Source organism: Coregonus clupeaformis, unplaced genomic scaffold (assembly GCF_020615455.1).
Source record: "Coregonus clupeaformis isolate EN_2021a unplaced genomic scaffold, ASM2061545v1 scaf1808, whole genome shotgun sequence".
NCBI classification, from domain to species: domain Eukaryota; kingdom Metazoa; phylum Chordata; class Actinopteri; order Salmoniformes; family Salmonidae; genus Coregonus; species Coregonus clupeaformis.
The window spans coordinates 86,936-104,347 of record NW_025535262.1 but is presented as its reverse complement, the minus strand read 5'-3'; the positions used below and the strand labels follow the sequence as shown (position 1 = coordinate 104,347).

At 40.7% G+C, this 17,412-nt stretch overlaps 1 non-coding gene across 1 annotated transcript; it reads left to right on the top strand.

Annotated features, from left to right (window-relative positions):
- The first annotated feature begins 10,343 nt into the window (after window positions 1–10,343).
- trnas-uga lies at window positions 10,344–10,423 on the top strand. The gene has a single exon. It is a non-coding gene; the product is annotated as a tRNA-Ser (tRNA).
- Window positions 10,424–17,412: the final 6,989 nt, after the last annotated feature.

The following is a 17,412-nucleotide window of genomic DNA, read 5'->3' as shown; positions in this document are numbered from 1 at the left end:
TTTTGAAGCAATATGACAAGTCGAGGTAGCCGATGGTTAGGCTGATTTGAAATCCAATGGGGCCTCCCACACATTTGAATCTTACTCTCAGTACATTGTCCATGTGCATTCTCTGGGTTCTCCAGTTTTTACTTGAACTTTAAACTGGCCAACCTGCAGCTTGGATAGGGACCAGTACTCTTGGGGGCAATAAGATCAACTTGTGGTGCCACTAAGTTTATACTTGCACCAATGATGTCTGTTTCCAATCCCAATCACTTTACTTCTGCATTCCCACATGTAATGTCCGAGTTCTTTAGACTTCATGAAATCCAATGGGGTCTCTCAACAACGTCCTGAACTCTGCTTCCCAGCGTAGCTCACTTGTGATTTCTATCGATCACTGTTCATGCATTCACAGCTGATGGCCAAGTGGTTCAAATATGGGAATTGAAATCCAAAGTTGTTCTCAGTAGTTGAGAACTCCGCCATAGAGCAATGCTAAAATAGTCCTTTTCAATATTTGAACTATGTCCTTCAGAGATCAATTGTCTTTAATTATGGCTCACAATTCATTGAAGATCAGAAAATAGCTAATTTTTAGCTTAAGTTGGAAAATGATTTCAATTCGATAATTATTTGAATACATTTTCTTTGCAGGAATAAATTAAAAAAAGCTGTGATGGTCGAGTGGTTAAGGCATTGGACTTGAAAATCCAATGGGGTCTCCTCGCAAGAGGCTTGAAACTCCTGCTCACAGCGTAGTGATGGGAACTGTCTTTCTTAGTAATATTTTTAAGGTGTCTTGATATGGAAACATCCTAATGTATCATGTCCAATGATTCGCAGAGCCTAGGAAAGATCTTTCCTTCATAACCTTTTTCAATTAATCTCTTCATTACAGAGACTTTCTTTTTGGGAAGCAATATGGACCAGTCGAGGTAGCGGAGGGTTAAAGGGCTTGTGGATTTGAATCCAATGGGGTCTCCTACAATACCTGAATCTACTCAATACATTGTTCATGATGTGTGCATTCTCTGCCCAGTGTTTTTACTTGAACTTTAAACTGGCCAACCTCCACAGCTGGGAGGACCGAGGTGATCTGGGGGCAATAAAGATCAACTTTGTGGTGCCACTGCTTAAAGGTAATTTGCACCAATGATGTCTGTTTCCAAATCCCAATCACTTTACTTGCATTCCCACAGCTGCAATGTCCGAGTTCTTGACTTTTGACATGAAATCTAATGGGGTCTCCCACCAACGTCCGAACTCGTTTCAGCGTGGGTGCCCACTTGTGATTTATCGATCACTGTTTCATGCATTTCCCACAGCTGTGATGGCCAAGTGGTTCAAATATGTGGAATTGAAATCCAAAGTTGCTCTGTGCAGCTTTATAACCCTGCTTACAGAGCAATGTGCTAAAATAGCTCTTTTCAATATTTGAATCCATGTCCTCTGTGACATCAAATGCCTTGACTATGGGTCTGCCCATTGATTGAAGCACTCAGAAAATAGCTAATTTTAATACAGTTGAAAATGATTTCCAATTCATAATTTATTTGAATACATTTCTTCTTGTATTAATAATTAATGTTGTGATACTTCTGCGGTTAAGGCGCTGACTGAAATCCAATGGGGGTAGTCTCCTCACAGGTTCGAACTCCTGCTCACAGCGTAGTGATGGAACTGTCTTTTCTTAGTAATATTTTCAAGGCATTGATATGGAAAATGTCCCATGTATCGGCCCATCTAATGATTCAAGAGCTCAGGAAAGAACTTCCTTCGTAACCTTTCAATTAATTCCTTCATTACAGAGACTTTTCTTTTTTGGAAGCAATAAGGGATGTCGAGGTAGCCGAGTGGTTATGATGTGGATTTGAAATCCAATGGGCTCTCCCTGGTGCACATTTGAATCTTTACTTCAGTACATTGTCCATGTGCATTCTCTGCTCCAGTGCTTTTTTACTTGAATCTTTAAACTGGCCAACCTTCACAGCTTTGGATAGGACCGAGGTGATCGGGGGTAAAAAGATCAACTTCAAAAGCATCAAGTTTACAATTTGCACCAATGATGTCTGTTTCCAAATCCCAATCACTTTACTTGCATTCCCACAGCTGCAATGTCCAGTTCTTTAGATTCTCTCGGATGAAATCACAGGGTCTCCCACCCAACGCTCCGAATCCTTTTGCTCTCAGCGTAGCTCACTTGTGATTTCGTATCGATCACTGTTCATGCATTCCCACAGCTGTGATGGCCAAGCGGTTCAAATATGGCATTGGAAATCCAAAGTTGCCCCTGTGCAGTTTATAACCCTGTTTAAGAGCAATGCTAAAATAGTCTTTTCACATTTGAACTATGTCCTCTGTGACATCAAATGTTCCTTAATTCTATGGGCTCATCTAATGACTGGAAGCACGAAAAATAGCTAATTTTAGCTTGCTTGAAAATGATTTCAATTGATAATTTATTTGAATAAATTTGCAGGAATAAATTAATACAGATGGGCTTATGGTTAAGGCGTTGATTCTGAATCAATATCTCTCATAGGTTCAACTCTGCTCACAGCGAGTATGAAACTGTCTTTCAGTAACATTTTAAGGTGTCTTGATATGGAAAATGTCCTTAATGTATCGGTCATCCAATGATTCAAGAGCTCAGGAAAGATCTTCCTTCATAACCTTTTCACCTAATCTCTTAATTACAGAGACTTTTCTTTTTTTGGAAGCAATATGACAAGTCGAGGTAGCGAGTGGTTAAGGCCAGGATTTTGAAATCCACGGCCCCCAAGTATATATTTGAATCTTTTACTAGGTATATTGTCCACATGTGCATTCTCACCTGGGCGTTTTACTTGAACTTTAAACTGGCCAACCTTCACAGCTTGGATAGACCTAGGTGATCTGGGGCAATAAGATCAACTGAAGCATCAAGTTTACAATTTTGCACCAATGATGTCTGTTTCTAAATCCCACTGTACTTACTTAGACATTCCACAGCTGCAATGTCCGAGTTCTTTAGACTGGACATGAACTAACAGTCTCCTACCACCGAATCTTGCTTCAGCGGGTGTAGCCCACTTGTGATTTCATCGATCACTGTTCATGCATTCCCACAGCTGTGATGGCCAAGTGGTTCAAAATAAGGGAATTGAAACTAAAGTTGTCTCCCTAAAGGTTTATAACTGCTTATAAATAAAATAGTCCTTTCAATATTTGAACCAGGTCCTCTGTGACATCAATGTTCCTTTAATTTATGGGCTCGTTCTATTGATTAAGGTAATTTCAGAAAATAGCTAATTTAGCTTGCTTGAAAATGATTTCAATTCGGATAATTTATTTGAATACATTTCTTTTGCATTAATAAATTAACAAGCTGTGATGTCGTGAGTGGCGGGCGGGGCAAGTGGACTTTGAAATCTAATTAGCCCCCTGCGCAGATCTAAATTCTGCTCACAGCGTAGTGATGAACTGTCTTTCTTAGTAATATTTTCAAGGTGTCTTGATATGGAAACAACCTAATATCGGCTGGGTCCAATGATTCAAGAGCTCAGGAAAGAACTTCCTTCATAACCTTTTCACCAATCTTCATTACAGAGACTTTTCTTTTTGGAAGCAATATGGACAAGTCGAGGTAGCCGAGTGGTTAAGGATGTGGATTTGAAACCAATGCCTCCTGCCATTACTCTGAATCTTACCTCAGCACATTGTCCACATGTGTATCTTCTGCCCAGTGTTTTTTTTATTTGAACTTTAAACTGGCCAACCTTCACAGCTTTGGATAGGACCCCAGGTGATCGGGCAAAGATCAACTTTGGTGCCATCAAGTTTACAATTTTGCACCAATGATGTCTGTTTCAAATCCCAATCACTTACTGTGATCTTACAGCTGCAATGTCCGAGTTCTTTAGACTTCGACATGAAATCCAATAGGCCTCCCACCAACGTCCAACCTGCTCTCAGCGGCAGCCCACTGTGATTTTCTATCGATCGGCTCACATTCCCACAGCTGTATGTGGCAAGTGGTTCAAATATGGGTAGCTGAAAATCCAGTGCTGTCTCCCCTCAGCTTATAACCCTGCTTACAGAGCAATGCTAAAATAGTCTTTTTCAATATCGGAACTATGTCCTCTGTGACATCAATGTTCCTTAATTTATGGGTCATTTACTGATTGGCTAATTTAAAAATAGTTAATTTATTGTTTGAAAATGATTTCAATTCGATAATTTATTTTGAATAAATTTCTCTTGCGAATAAATTAACAAGCTGTGATGCATGAGTAATAAGGCGTGGACTGAACTAATATCTCCATAAGAGGTTCAACCCTGCTCACAGCGAAAGAGCGAACTGTCTTTCTAGTAATATTTCTACAGTCTTGATATGGAAAATGTCCTGGTCAATGGTCATTCAATGATTCAAAGAGCTCAGGAAAGATCTTCCTTCATAATCCTTTAATTAATCTCTAATTACAGAGACTTTTCTTTTTTTGGAAGCAATATGGACAAGTCGAGGTAGCGAGTGTTAAGGCTGGGGGATTTGTAATCCAATGGGGTCTCCCTAAAAAAGTACATTTGAATCTTACTTCTCAGTACATTGTCCACATGTACTCTCTGCCCAGCGTTTTTTACTTGAACTTTAAACTGGCCAACCTTCACAGCTTTGAGAGAATTGAGGTGATCTGGGGCAATAAGATCAACTTGTGGTGCCATCAAGTTTACAATTTTGCACCAATGATGTCTGTTTCCAAATCCCAATCACTTTACTTGCATTCCACAGCTGCAATGTCCTAGTTCTTAGACTCGGACATGAAACTAATAGTCCTCCCCACTACCAACTCTGCCTTCCTCAGCGGCAGAGCCCACTTGCAGGATTTCTATCAGATCAATAGTCTGCATTCACAGCTGTGATGGCCATGGTTCAACATGGAATTGAAATCCAAAGCGTCTCCTCAGGCAGTTTGCATAATCTCCATACAGAGCAATGCTAAAATAGTCCTTTTTCAATATTTGGAACTCTGTCCTCTGTGACATCAAATGTTCTAATTTATGGGCTCGCCCATTGATTGAATAATGAAAATAAATAATTTTGCTTGCCGGAAATGATTTCAATTGATAATTTATTTGAATACATTTCTTGCAGGAATAAATTAAAGAGTCAGATACGAGGTTGGTGCATTGGGACTGAAATCCAATGAATTTCCACAGGTTCGAACCCTTGTCAGCAGCGAGTGATGAACTGTTTCTTAGCAATGTTTTCAAGGTGTCTTGATAAGGGAAAATGTCTCAATGTATCTGTCAGTCCAATGATTCAAGAGCTCAGGAGATCTTCCTTCATAACCTTTTCAATTAATGTTCTATTACAGACTTTTTTGGGCATGCAATATGACCAGTCGAGGTAGCTTGGAGTATGGTCAGACTAAATCCAATGGGGTCTCCTGCTATACTTCTGAATCTTTTTACTTCAGTACATTGTCCATGTGCATTCTCTGCCCAGTGTTTTTTACTTGAACTTTTAAACTGGCCAACCTTCACAGCTTTGATAGGACCGAGGCATCTGGGCAATAAGATCAACTTGTGGCAGCCAATGTTTACAATTTGCACCAGTCGATGTCTGTTTCCAAATCAATCACTTTACTTGCATTCCCACAGGTTGTAATAGTCCAGTTCTTTAGACTGACATGAACCAATGGGGTCTCCCCACCAACGTCCGGTCCTTGCTCTCAAAGTGGTAGTCACTGTGATTTACCATCACTGTTCATGCATTCCCCACAGCTGAAGGCCAAGTGGTTCTAATATGGGAATTGAAACTAAAGTTGTCTCCTGTGCAGTTTATAACCCTAAGCAGAGCAATGCTGTGTCAGTCCTTTCAATATTTGGAATCTAAGGGTCCTGTGACATCAAATGTTCCTTAATTTATGGGCTCCCACGGATTGAAGTAATTTGAAAGAAATAATTTTAGCTTGCTTGAAAATGATTTCAATTGGATAATTTATTTGAATACATTTCTTGCATGAATAAAATAAAGCAGATGGCTCTAGTGGTTGGGCATGACTTGAAATCCAATGGCCCCAGAGGTTCTAACCCTGCCTCACAGCAGCGAGTGATGAACCTGGTTCTTCTAGTAATAAGCCAAGGTGTCTTGAGCAGAAATGGGTCCTGCCGTATCGGTCAGTCCAATGATTCAAGAGCTCAGGAAAGATCTTCCTTCATAACTCTTTTCAATTAATCTTCATTACAGAGACTTTTCTTTTTTGGAAGCAACACGATCTAAGTCTATGCAGCCGAGTATAAGGCCAGATTTGAAATCAATGTGTCCCCTACACATTTGAATCTTACCAGTACATTGTCCGGCCAAGGTGCATTCTCTGCCCATGTTTTTTACTTGAACTTTAAACTGGCCAACCTTCAAGCTTTCGGATAGACCGAGGTGATCTGGGGCAATAAGATCAACTTGTGGTGCCAACAAGTCATAATTTGTTCAATGATGTTCACTAAATCCCAATCACTTTATCATCCCACAGCTGCAATGTCCTAGTTCTTGACTTCGGACATGAACCATGGTCTCCACCAACGTCTCAACTTTGCTCAGCAGAGCCTCACTGGGGATTTTCACCCACTGTCTGGCGTATTCCCATGCATGGCGCCAAGTGGTTCAAAATATGGAATTGAATCATGTGTTGTCTCCTGTGCAGTTTATAACCGCTTACAGAGCAACAAAGAAATAGTCTTTCAATATTTGAACTGGTGTCCTCTGTGACATCAAATGTCTTTAATTTATGGGCTCGCCCATTGATTGGAAGTAATTTGAAAATAGGGCCACTTTAGCTTGCTTGAAATGATTTCACTCTGATACTGATTTGAATACATTTCTTTAAATAACAAATAAAGTGTGATGGTCGAGTGGTTAAGGCGTTGGACTTGAAATCCAATGGTCTCCCACGCAGGTTCGAAACTCCTGCCCACAGCGAGGATGAACTGTCTTTCTGGGTAATATTTCAAGGTGTCTTGATATGGAAAATGTCCTACGTATCGGGTCAGTCCAATGATTCAAGAGCTCAGGAAGAACTCTTCATAACTCACCACCTTCACAGAGACTTTTTTTTAAAGCACATGATGTCAGAGAAACAGTGGAAAGAAGATGTGGATTTGAAACCAATGACTTCACATATTTGAATCTACTTCAGTACATTGTCCATATGCATTCTCTCAGCCAGTGTTTTACTTGAACCCTTAAACTACCAACCTTCACAGCTGGATAGGACCAGGTGATCCTGGGCAAAAAGATCAACTTGGTGGTGCCATCAAGTTTACAATTCTTGCACCAATGATGTCTGTTTCCTAAATCCCAATCACTTACTGGGCATTCCCACAGCTGCAATGTCCTAGTTCTTTAGACTTCGACATGAAATCCAATAGGGTCTCCTCACCAACTGGGTCTCTAACCTTGCTCAGCATGTAGCCCACTTATGATTTCTATCGATCACTGTCTATGCATTCTCCACAGCTGTGATGCAGTGGCTGCATGGTTCAAAGATGGGTATTGAACTAAAGTTGTCTCCTGTGCAGTTGCAACCCTGCTTACAGATAATGCTAAAATAGTCCTTTCAATATTTGAACTATGTCCCCAGACATCAAATGTTCCTTGACTTATGCTCACCGATTGAAGCACTAGAAAATAGCTAATTAGCTGTTTAAAACATTTCAATTGGATAATTATTTGAATAAATTTCTCTTTGCAGGAATAAATTAACAAGTCAGACAGGTTTTAGTGGTTAAGGCGCTGACTTGAAATCCAATGGGTCTCCCCACAAGATAGTTCTAAACTTGCCTGTGTTTTAGTGATGGAACTGTCTTTCTAGTACATTTTCAAGGTGTCTTGATATGGAGTGTCCTTAATGTATCGGCTGGGGTCCAATGACCCAAGAGCCTGCATATCTTCCTTCTGCAATCCTTTCACTAATCTTCTTCATTACAGAGATTTTCTTTTGAAGCACAGATCTTAGTTTGAGTGTTTTAGTACAATGTTGGCTGTGGATTTGAAATCCAATGGGTCTCTGTGCACATTTGAATCTTTTACTCTCAGTACATTGTCCACATGTACTTCTCTGCTCAGTGTTTTTTTACTGAACTTTAAACTGGCCAACCTTCACAGCTGTGGATAGGACGAGGATCTGGCAATAAGATCAAATCAGGGCGCCATCAAGTCACAATTTTGCACCAATGATGCTCCGTTTCAAATCCCAATCACTTTACTTGCATTCCCACAGCCGCAATGTCCGAAGTTCTTTGACTTCGGACATGAAATCCAAATGTCTCCCACCACGTCCGAACCCTTGCCCTGAAGGCAGTAGCCCAATTTGTGATTTCATCTGATCACTGTTCATGCATTCCCACAGCTGTGATGGGCCATGGTTCAAACATGGAATTGAAATCCAAAGTTATTCCTGTGCAGTTTATAACCCTGCTACAGAGCAATGCTAAAATAGTCCTTTCAATATTTGAACTATGTCCTCTGCAGACATCAAATGTTCCTTAATTTATGGGCTTGCCTTCCATTGATTGAAGTACCTGTAAAATAGCTGCCACTTTAATAAGTTTGAAAATGATTTCAATTGGATAATTTATTTGAATACATTTCTTTGCATAATAAATTAATAAGCTGTGATGGCGAGTGGTTAAGCAAGTGGACTTGAAATCCAATGGGGTCTCCCACAGAGGGTTCAACCCTGCTCACAGCGAGTGATGGAACTGTTCTTCTTAGTAATATTTTCAAGGTGTCTGATATGGAAAATGTCCCACGTATCGGCCAGTCCAATGATTCAAGAGCTCAGGAAAGAACTTCCTTCATAACCTTTTCAATTAATCTCTATTACATGAGACTTTTCTTTTTTGGAAGCACAGGATGTCAGCAGGCTGAGGTTAAGGATGTGGATTTGAACTAAATGGGCCTCCTGCGCATACTTGACTTACTCAGTACATTGTCCACATGTGCATTCTCTCTGCCCAGTGTTTTTTTACTTGAACTTAAACTGGCCAACTACAGCTTTGGATAGGACTGAGGATCGGGCAAAAGATCAACCTGGTGCCACTGTTTACAATTTTGCACCAATGGGATGTCTGTTTCAAATCCCAATCACTTTACTTGCATTCCACAGCCAGTCCGGAGTTCTTTAGATTTCGATATGAAATCCAATAGGTCTCACCAACGTCCGAACCTTGCTCTCATGTAGCCCAGATTTCTATCGATCACTGTCTATGCATTCCCACAGCTGTGATGGCCAAAGGTTCAAATATGGGAATTGAACTAAAGTTGTCTCCTAAAAAGTTTATAACCCTGCTTACAGAGCAATGCTAAAATAGTCCTTCAATGAGTTAATCCAGTCCTTGCCATCAAATGTTCTTAATTTATGTATTCATTGATTGAAGACTAAGAAATATTAATGTAGCTTAATGAAATGATTTGAATCGATAATTTATTTGAATACATTTTTGCATTAATAATCATGTCGTGATGGCCGGTGCGTTAAGGCGCGACTTGAAATCCAATAGTCTCCTGCCGCAGGTTCGAACTCCTGCTCACACAGCGTAGTGATGAACCGTCTTTCAGCATTTTCTAAGGTGTCTTGATATGGAAATGTCCTACTGCACGGTCAGTCCAATGATTCAAGAGCTCAGAAAGAACTCTTCATAACCTTTCAATTAATCTCTTCATTACAGAGACTTTCTTTTGGAATAATATGACGTCAGAGGTAACAGGTTAAGGATGTGATTTGAACCAAATGGGCTCTCCCACATTTGGAATCTTTACTCTTTAGCACATTGGTCCAGCACATGCATTCTTCTGTCAGTGTTTTTTTATTTGAACTTTAAACTGGCCAACCTTCACAGCTTTGGATAGTCCCAGTGATCGGGCAAAAGATCAACTTCTGTGCCATCAAGTTTACAATTTGCACCAATGATGTCTGTTTCCAATCCAATCACTACTTCTGCATTCCCACAGCTGCAATGTCCAGTCTTTTGATCGACATGAAATCAATAGGGTCTTCCTCATCGAACGCCCAACCTTGCTTCCAAAGGTAGCCCACTTGTATTTCCTTTGACGATCATTGTTCATGCATTCCTGCCAGCTGTGATGGCTAAGTGGTTCAAATATGGGCATGAATCAGTTACCCCCAGCAATGAGAACTTGCCATATACAATGCTAAAATAGTCTTTTCAATATTTGAATTATGTCCCTCTGTGACATCAATGTCTTAATTCTATGGCCTGTCCATTGATTAGCACTCAGAAATAGCTAATTTTAGTTTGCTGAAAATGATTTCAATTGATAATTGTCGAATAAATTTCTTTGCAGGAATAACTATCAAGCTGTGATGGCCGAGTGGTTAAGGCGTTGGACTTGAAATCCAATGGGTCTCCCTCGTAGGTTCGAACCCTGCTCACAGCGTAGTGATGGAACTGTCTTTCTTAGTAATATTTTCAAGGTGTCTTGATAGAAAATGTCCTCCAATGTATCTGGTCGAGTCCAAGATTCAAGAGCTCAGGAAAGATCTTCCCTTCATAACTACAATTATGTCTCTATATTACAGAGACTTTTTCTTTTTTTTGGAAAGCAATAGACGTCGAGGTAAGCTTGTAGTAGCAGACTGTGGATTGAAATCAATGGGTCTCCTCCATTATTGAATCTTACTCTCAGTACATTGTCCACATGTAATTCTCAGCCAAGTTTTTCTGCCAGACTTTCAACTGGCCAACCTTCACAGCTTTTGGATAGGGACCCGAGGTGATCTGGGGGGCGACAAGATCAACTTGCTGCGTTTACTCAAGTTTACACGTTTGCACTTAATGATGTCGAGTTCAATCCCAATCACTTCTTGCATTCCCACAGCTGCAATGTGTCCAGTATCTTATGACTTGAATCCAATGGGTCTCCCTATCAACGTCCGAACCTTGCTCTCAGCGTGTGGCCCGTGATTCTACTTCCATCACTGTTCATGCATTCCCACACTGTGATGGCCGAAGTGGTTCAAATATGGAATTGAAATCCAAAGTTGTCTCCCTGTGCAGTTTATAACCCTGCTTACAGAGCAATGCTAAAATAGTCCTTTCAATATTTGAACTACATGTCTCATGACATCAAATGTCTCTAACTTTATGGGCTCGTCCAATTCATTCAAGCACTCAGAAAATAGCTAATTTTAGCTTGCTGGAAAATGATTTCAATTGGATAATTTATTTGAATACATTTCTCATTGCAGAAATAATTAGCTGTGCATGGTTGAGGCATTGGACTTGAAATCCAATGGGTCTCCTTAGAGTTTCGAACCCTACCACTGCGTAGTGATGGAACTGTCTTTCTTAGTAATGTTTTCACAGGTTCTTGATATGGAAAAATGTCCGCAATGTATCCAGTCAGTCCAATGATTCAAGAGCTCAGGAAAGATCTTCCTCTTCATAACCTTTTCAATTAATCTCTTCCATTAGAGACTTTTCTTTTTTGAAGCAATATGGACCAGTCGAGGTAGCCGAGTGGTCAAGGCTAGGATTTGAAATCCACCGGGTCTCCCTGCGCGCATTTGAATCTTACTCTCAGTCATTGTCCACATGTGCATTCCTCCCTTTCCCAGTGTTTTTTACTTGGCAGACTTTCGTGGCCAACCTTCACAGCTTTGGATAGGACCGAGGGTGATCTGGGGCAATAAGATCAACTTGGTGCCATCAGTGTTACAATTTTGCACCAATGATGTCTGTTTCCAAACTCGATCACTTCGGCATTCCCACAGCTGCAATGTCCGAGTTCTTTAGACTTCGGACATGAAATCCAATGGGGTCTCCCCACCAACGTCCAACCTTGCTCTCAGCGTGTAGCCCACCTTGCAGATTTCTATCGATCACTGTTCATGCTATTCCCACAGCTGGTGACGGCCATGGTTCAAATGTGGGAATTAAATCCAAAGTTGTCTCTTTTGCAGTTTATAACCCTGCTTACAGAGCAAGCTAAATAGTCCTTTCACATATTTGGAACTATGTCTCCTCTGTAGCATCAAATGTTCCTTTGAATTTATGGGTCTAGTCCATTGATTGAAGCACCTGAAAAGCTAACTTTTTAGCTTGCTTGAAAATGATTTCAATTCCGATAAATTTATTTGAATACATTTTCTCTTTGCATTAATAAATTAACAAGCTGTGATGGCGAGGTGTTAAGCGTTGGACTTGGCAAATCCAGCGCAGGGTCTCCCATGGTTCGAAACCCTGCTCACAGCGTATAGATGGAACTGTCTTTCTTAGTATGTTTTCCAAAGGTGTCTTGATATGTGAAAATGTCTCCTTAATGTATCGGGTCAGTCCAATGATTCAAGAGCTCAGGAAAGAACTTTGTATAACCTTTCTCAGTTAATCTCTTCTTACAGAGACTTTTCTTTTTTGGAAGCAATGGACCAGTCGAGGTAGTTAGGTGGTTAAGGATGTGGATTTGTAATCCAATGGGGCTCTCCTGCGCACATTTTGAATCTTACTCTCAGTACATTGTCCACACATGTGCATTCTCTGCCCAGTGTTTTTCTTGAACTCAAAACTGGCCTTTAAAGCAAGCTTTCTGGATACGGATCGTTAGGTGCGATTCAGGGCAAAAGATCAACTTGTGGTGCTATTCAAGTTTACAATTTTGCACTATGGGATCTCTATTCCAAACTCACCAATCACTGTACGATTCCCCACACTGCAATGTCCGAGTTCTTTAGACGGACATTGAATTCAATGGGGTCTCCCCACCCAACGTCCGACCCCTTGCTCACTGCAAGCCCACTTGGCGATTTCGATCGATCACTGTTCATCATTCTCACAGCTGGCCGATGGTTCAAAATGTGATATTGAAATCCTAAAAGTTGTCTCCCTGTGCAGTTTATAACCCCTAGCCCACGGAGCCAATGCTAAAATAGTCTTTTCAATATTTGAACTATGTCCCTCTGTGACATCTAATGTTCCCCTTAATTTTATGGTTCGATCCATTGATTCAAGCACTCAGAAAATAGCTAATTTTTAGCTTGCTTGAAAATGATTTTCAATTCGGATAATTTATTTGAATAAATTTCTCTTTTGCAGGAATAAAATAATCCAAAGCTGCTTGATGGCCCTGGAGTGGTTAAGGTTGGACTTGAAATAATGGGGTCTCCTCACAGGTTCGAGGAACCCCTGCTCTGACATTAGTGATGGAACTGTCTTTCTTAGTAATATTTTCAAGGTGCTTGATATGGAAAAATAGTCCCTAATGTATCGGGTTCGGTTCAATGATTCAAGAGCTCAGAAAGAAACTTCCTTCACCAACCTTTTCAATATAATCTCTTCATTACAGAGACTTTTCTTTTTTGGAAGCAAGTGGACGTTTAGAGGGTGCCCAGTCAAGGTTAAGGCTGCTGGTTGAAATCCAATGAGGTCTCCCTCGCGCACATTTGAATCTTTACTCTCAGTCATTGTCCACATGTGTATTCTCTGCCTAGTGTTTTTTTACTTGAACTTTCATGCTTCAACCTTCACAGCTTTGGATAAGACCGCGGGTATGTGGTGGAATCTTAATAAGATCTTGTGGTGCCACTCAAGTGTTTACAACTTTATGATGTTCTGTTTCCAAATCCCAATCACTTCTCTTGCATTCCCACAGCTGCAATGTCCGAGTTCTTTAGACCGCGACACGAAATCCATAAGTCCCCCACCAACGTCCGAACCCACTTGCTCTCGCGTGTAGCCCACTTGATGATTTCTATCGATCACTGTTAGTGCATTCCCACAGCTGTGATGGCCAAGTGGTTCAAATATGGGATCGAAATCCCAGTTGTCTCCTGTGCAGTTTATAACCCTGCTTACAGAGCAATGCTAAAATAGTCCTTTCAATATTTGTACTATGTCCTCTGTGACATCAAATTGTTCCTTAATTTATGGGCTCGTCCATTGATTGAACACTCAGAAAATAGTAATTTTTAGCTTGCTGGAAAATGATTTCAATTTGGATAATTTATTTGATACTATTTTCTCTTGCGGAATAAATTAACCTGTGATGGCCAGTGGTTAAGGCGTTGGACTTGAAATCAAGGGCCTGGTCTCCCTCGCACAAGAGGTTCGAACTCCTGTACTCACAGCGTAGTGATGGAACTGTCTTTCTTAGTAATATTTTCTTGGGCGTGTCTTGATATGGAAAATGTCGTTAATGTATCGGTCAGTCCAATGATTCAAGAGCTCAGGAAAGATCTTCCTTCATAACTTCTTTATTATTAATCTCTTATTACAGAGACTTTCTCTTTTGGAAGCAATATGGATCAGTCGAGGTAGCTTGAGTAGTTAAGCTGTGGATTTGATATTCAAGGGGTCTCCTGCGCACTTTGAATCTTATGTACATTGTCCACATGTATTCTCATGCCCAGTGTTTTTTTACTTGAACTCAAACGGCCAACCTTCACAGCTTTATAAAACCGAGGTGATCTGGGGGCAAGACAGATCAACTTGTGGTGCCATCAAGTTTGCAATTTTGCACCAATGATGTCTGTTTCCAAATCCCCAATCACTTCCACTTGATTCCTACTGAGCTGCAATGTCCGGAGTTCTTGCTGACCGGACATGAAATCCAATATCTCCCTACCAACGTCCAACCTTGCTCTCAGCGTGTAGCCCACTTGTGATTTCTATCGATCACTGTTCATGCATCTCACAGCTTGATGGCCACCCAGTGGTTCAAATATGGGATTGAAATCCAAAGTTGTCTCCTGTACCGTTTATAACCCTGCTTACAGAGCAATGCTGAAATAGTCCTTTCAATATTTGAACTATGTCTCTGTTACTCAATTGTTCCTGAATTTATGGGCTCGTCAATTGATTTGAAGCTTACTCAGAAAATAGCTAATTTTAGCTTGCTTGGAAAATGATTTCAATTCGGATAATTTATTGAATACATTTTTCTCTTTACTTAGGAATAAATAACAAGCTGTAGGTGATTGGCGAGTGTTAAGGCGTTGGACTTGAAATCCAATGGGGTCTCCGAGTTCGAACCCTGGCTCACAGCGTAGTGATGGAACTGTCTTTCTTAATATTTGTTTTCAAGGTGTCTTGATAGGGAGCAATTCCTATGTATCGGCAGTCCACTGATTCAAGAGCTCAGGAAAGACTCTTCCTACAGAACCTTTTTCAATTAATCTCTTGATTACAGAGACTTTTCTTTTGAAGCAATATGGACCAGTCGAGGTAGCCGAGTAGTTAAGGCTGTGGATTTGAAATCCAATGGGGTCTCCTGCGCACATTTGAATCTTACTACTCTAATTACATTGTCCATATTTTGCATTCTCTGCCCAGTGTTTTTACTTGAACTTTAAACTGGCCAACCTTCACAGCTTTGGATCGACCCGAGGTGATCTGAGCAATAAGATCAACTTCTGTGGTGCCATCAAGTTTGCAATTTTGTAATGATGTCTGTTTCCAAATCCCAATCACTTCTTCTTGCATTCCAGCTGCAATGTCCGAGTTCTTTTAGACTTGGAATGAAATCCCAATAGGGATCTCCTAACGTCCGAACCTGTCTCAGCGTTATTGGCCCACTTGTGATTTCCTCCACGATCACTGTTCCTTTGTTCCCACAGCTGCCCAGGTCAAGTGGTTCAAATATGGGAATTGAAATCCAAGTTGTCTCCCTGTGCAGTTTATAACCCTACTAGCACAGAGCAATGCTAAGCCATAGGTCTTTTCAACAATTTGAACTATGTCCTCTACTGATATCAAATGTTCCTTAATTTATGGGCTCGTCCATTGATTGAAGCACTCAGAAAATAGCTAATTTTTAGCTTGCTTGAAATATTTCAAACATTCGGATAATTTATTTGAATAAATTTTCTCTTGCAGGAATAAATTAACAAGCTGTGATGGCCCCGAGTGGTTCTAAGGCGTTGGACTTGAAATAATGGGGTCTCCCCTATGGTTCGAACCTGCTCACAGCGTAGTGATGGAACTGTCTTTCTTATTAATATTTTCAAGGTGTCTTGTGAAAATAGTCTCGCTGCACGGGTTGGTTCCAATGATTCCAAGAGCTCAGGAAAGATCTTCCTTCATAACCTTTTCAATTAATCTCTCTCTATTCTGAGACTTTTCTTTTTGGAAGCAATATGGACCGGTCGTAGTTGGCAGTGGTTAAAGGCTGTGATTTGAAAGTATTTGGGTCTCCCTGGCGCACATTTGAATCTTACTCTCAGTACATTGTCCACATTGTGCATTTCTCTGCCCAGTGTTTTTCTTGAACTTCATTGTTCCCTTCACAGCTTTGGATAGGACACGAGGCAGTCTGGGGACAATAAGATCCAACTTGTGGTGCCACAAGTTCAATTTTGCACCAATGATGTCTGTTTCCAAATCGCACTCACTTCACTTGCATTCCCACTAGCTGCAATGTCTGAAGTTCTTTAGAACTTGGACCTTGAAATCCAATGGGGTCTCCCCACTGCAACGTCGACAACTTGCTCTCAGCGTAGCCCACTTGTGATTTCTATCGATCACTGTTCATGCATTCCCACAGCTGTGATGGCCAAGTGGTTCAAATAGGTATTGGGAAATCCAAAGTTGTCTCCCTATTGCAGGACTTATAACCCTGCTTACAGAGCAATGTACTAAAATAGTCCTTTTCAATTTAAACTATGTCCCACATAAAGCATCAATGTTCTTAATTTGTTCCGTCCAATTGATTGCTGAAGCACTCAGAAAATAGCTAATTTGCTTTCTGAAAAAAATGATTTCAATTCGGATGAATTTTATTTGAATACATTTCTCTTTGCAGGAATAAATTAAACGAGCTGTGATTTTGCCGAGTAAGATTGGGTAGCTTGAAATCCAATGGGTCTCCCACTCATGGTTCGAACCCACTGCTCACAGCGTAGTGATGGAACTGTGCTTTCTTAAGTAATGTTTTCAAGGTGTCTTGTTATAAGGAAAATGTCCTTAATATTCGGTCGTCCAATGATTCAAGAGCTCGAAATTCTTCCCTTCATAACTTTTCAATTGAATCTCTTCATTACAGAGACTTTTCTTTTGGAAGCAATATGGACCAGTTCATAGCCGAGTGGTTAAGGCTGTGGATTTGAAATCCAATGGGTTCTCCTACGCACACTTTGAATCTTACTCTCAGTACATTGTCCACATGTGCATTCTCTGCCCCTGATGTGTTTTACCTGAACTTTTAAACTGGCCAACCTTCACAGCCTTTGGATAGGACCCGCGAGGTGATCTGGGGCAAAAGATCCACATGGTGCCATCAAGTTCAATTTTGCACCAATGATGTCTTTCCACATCCCAATCACTTCGCATTCCCAAGCTGCAATGTCCGAGTTCTTAGACTTCGGATGTGGGAAATCCAATGGGGTCTCCCCACCTTCAACGTCCGAACCTTGCTCTCAATGTGTAGCCCACCTT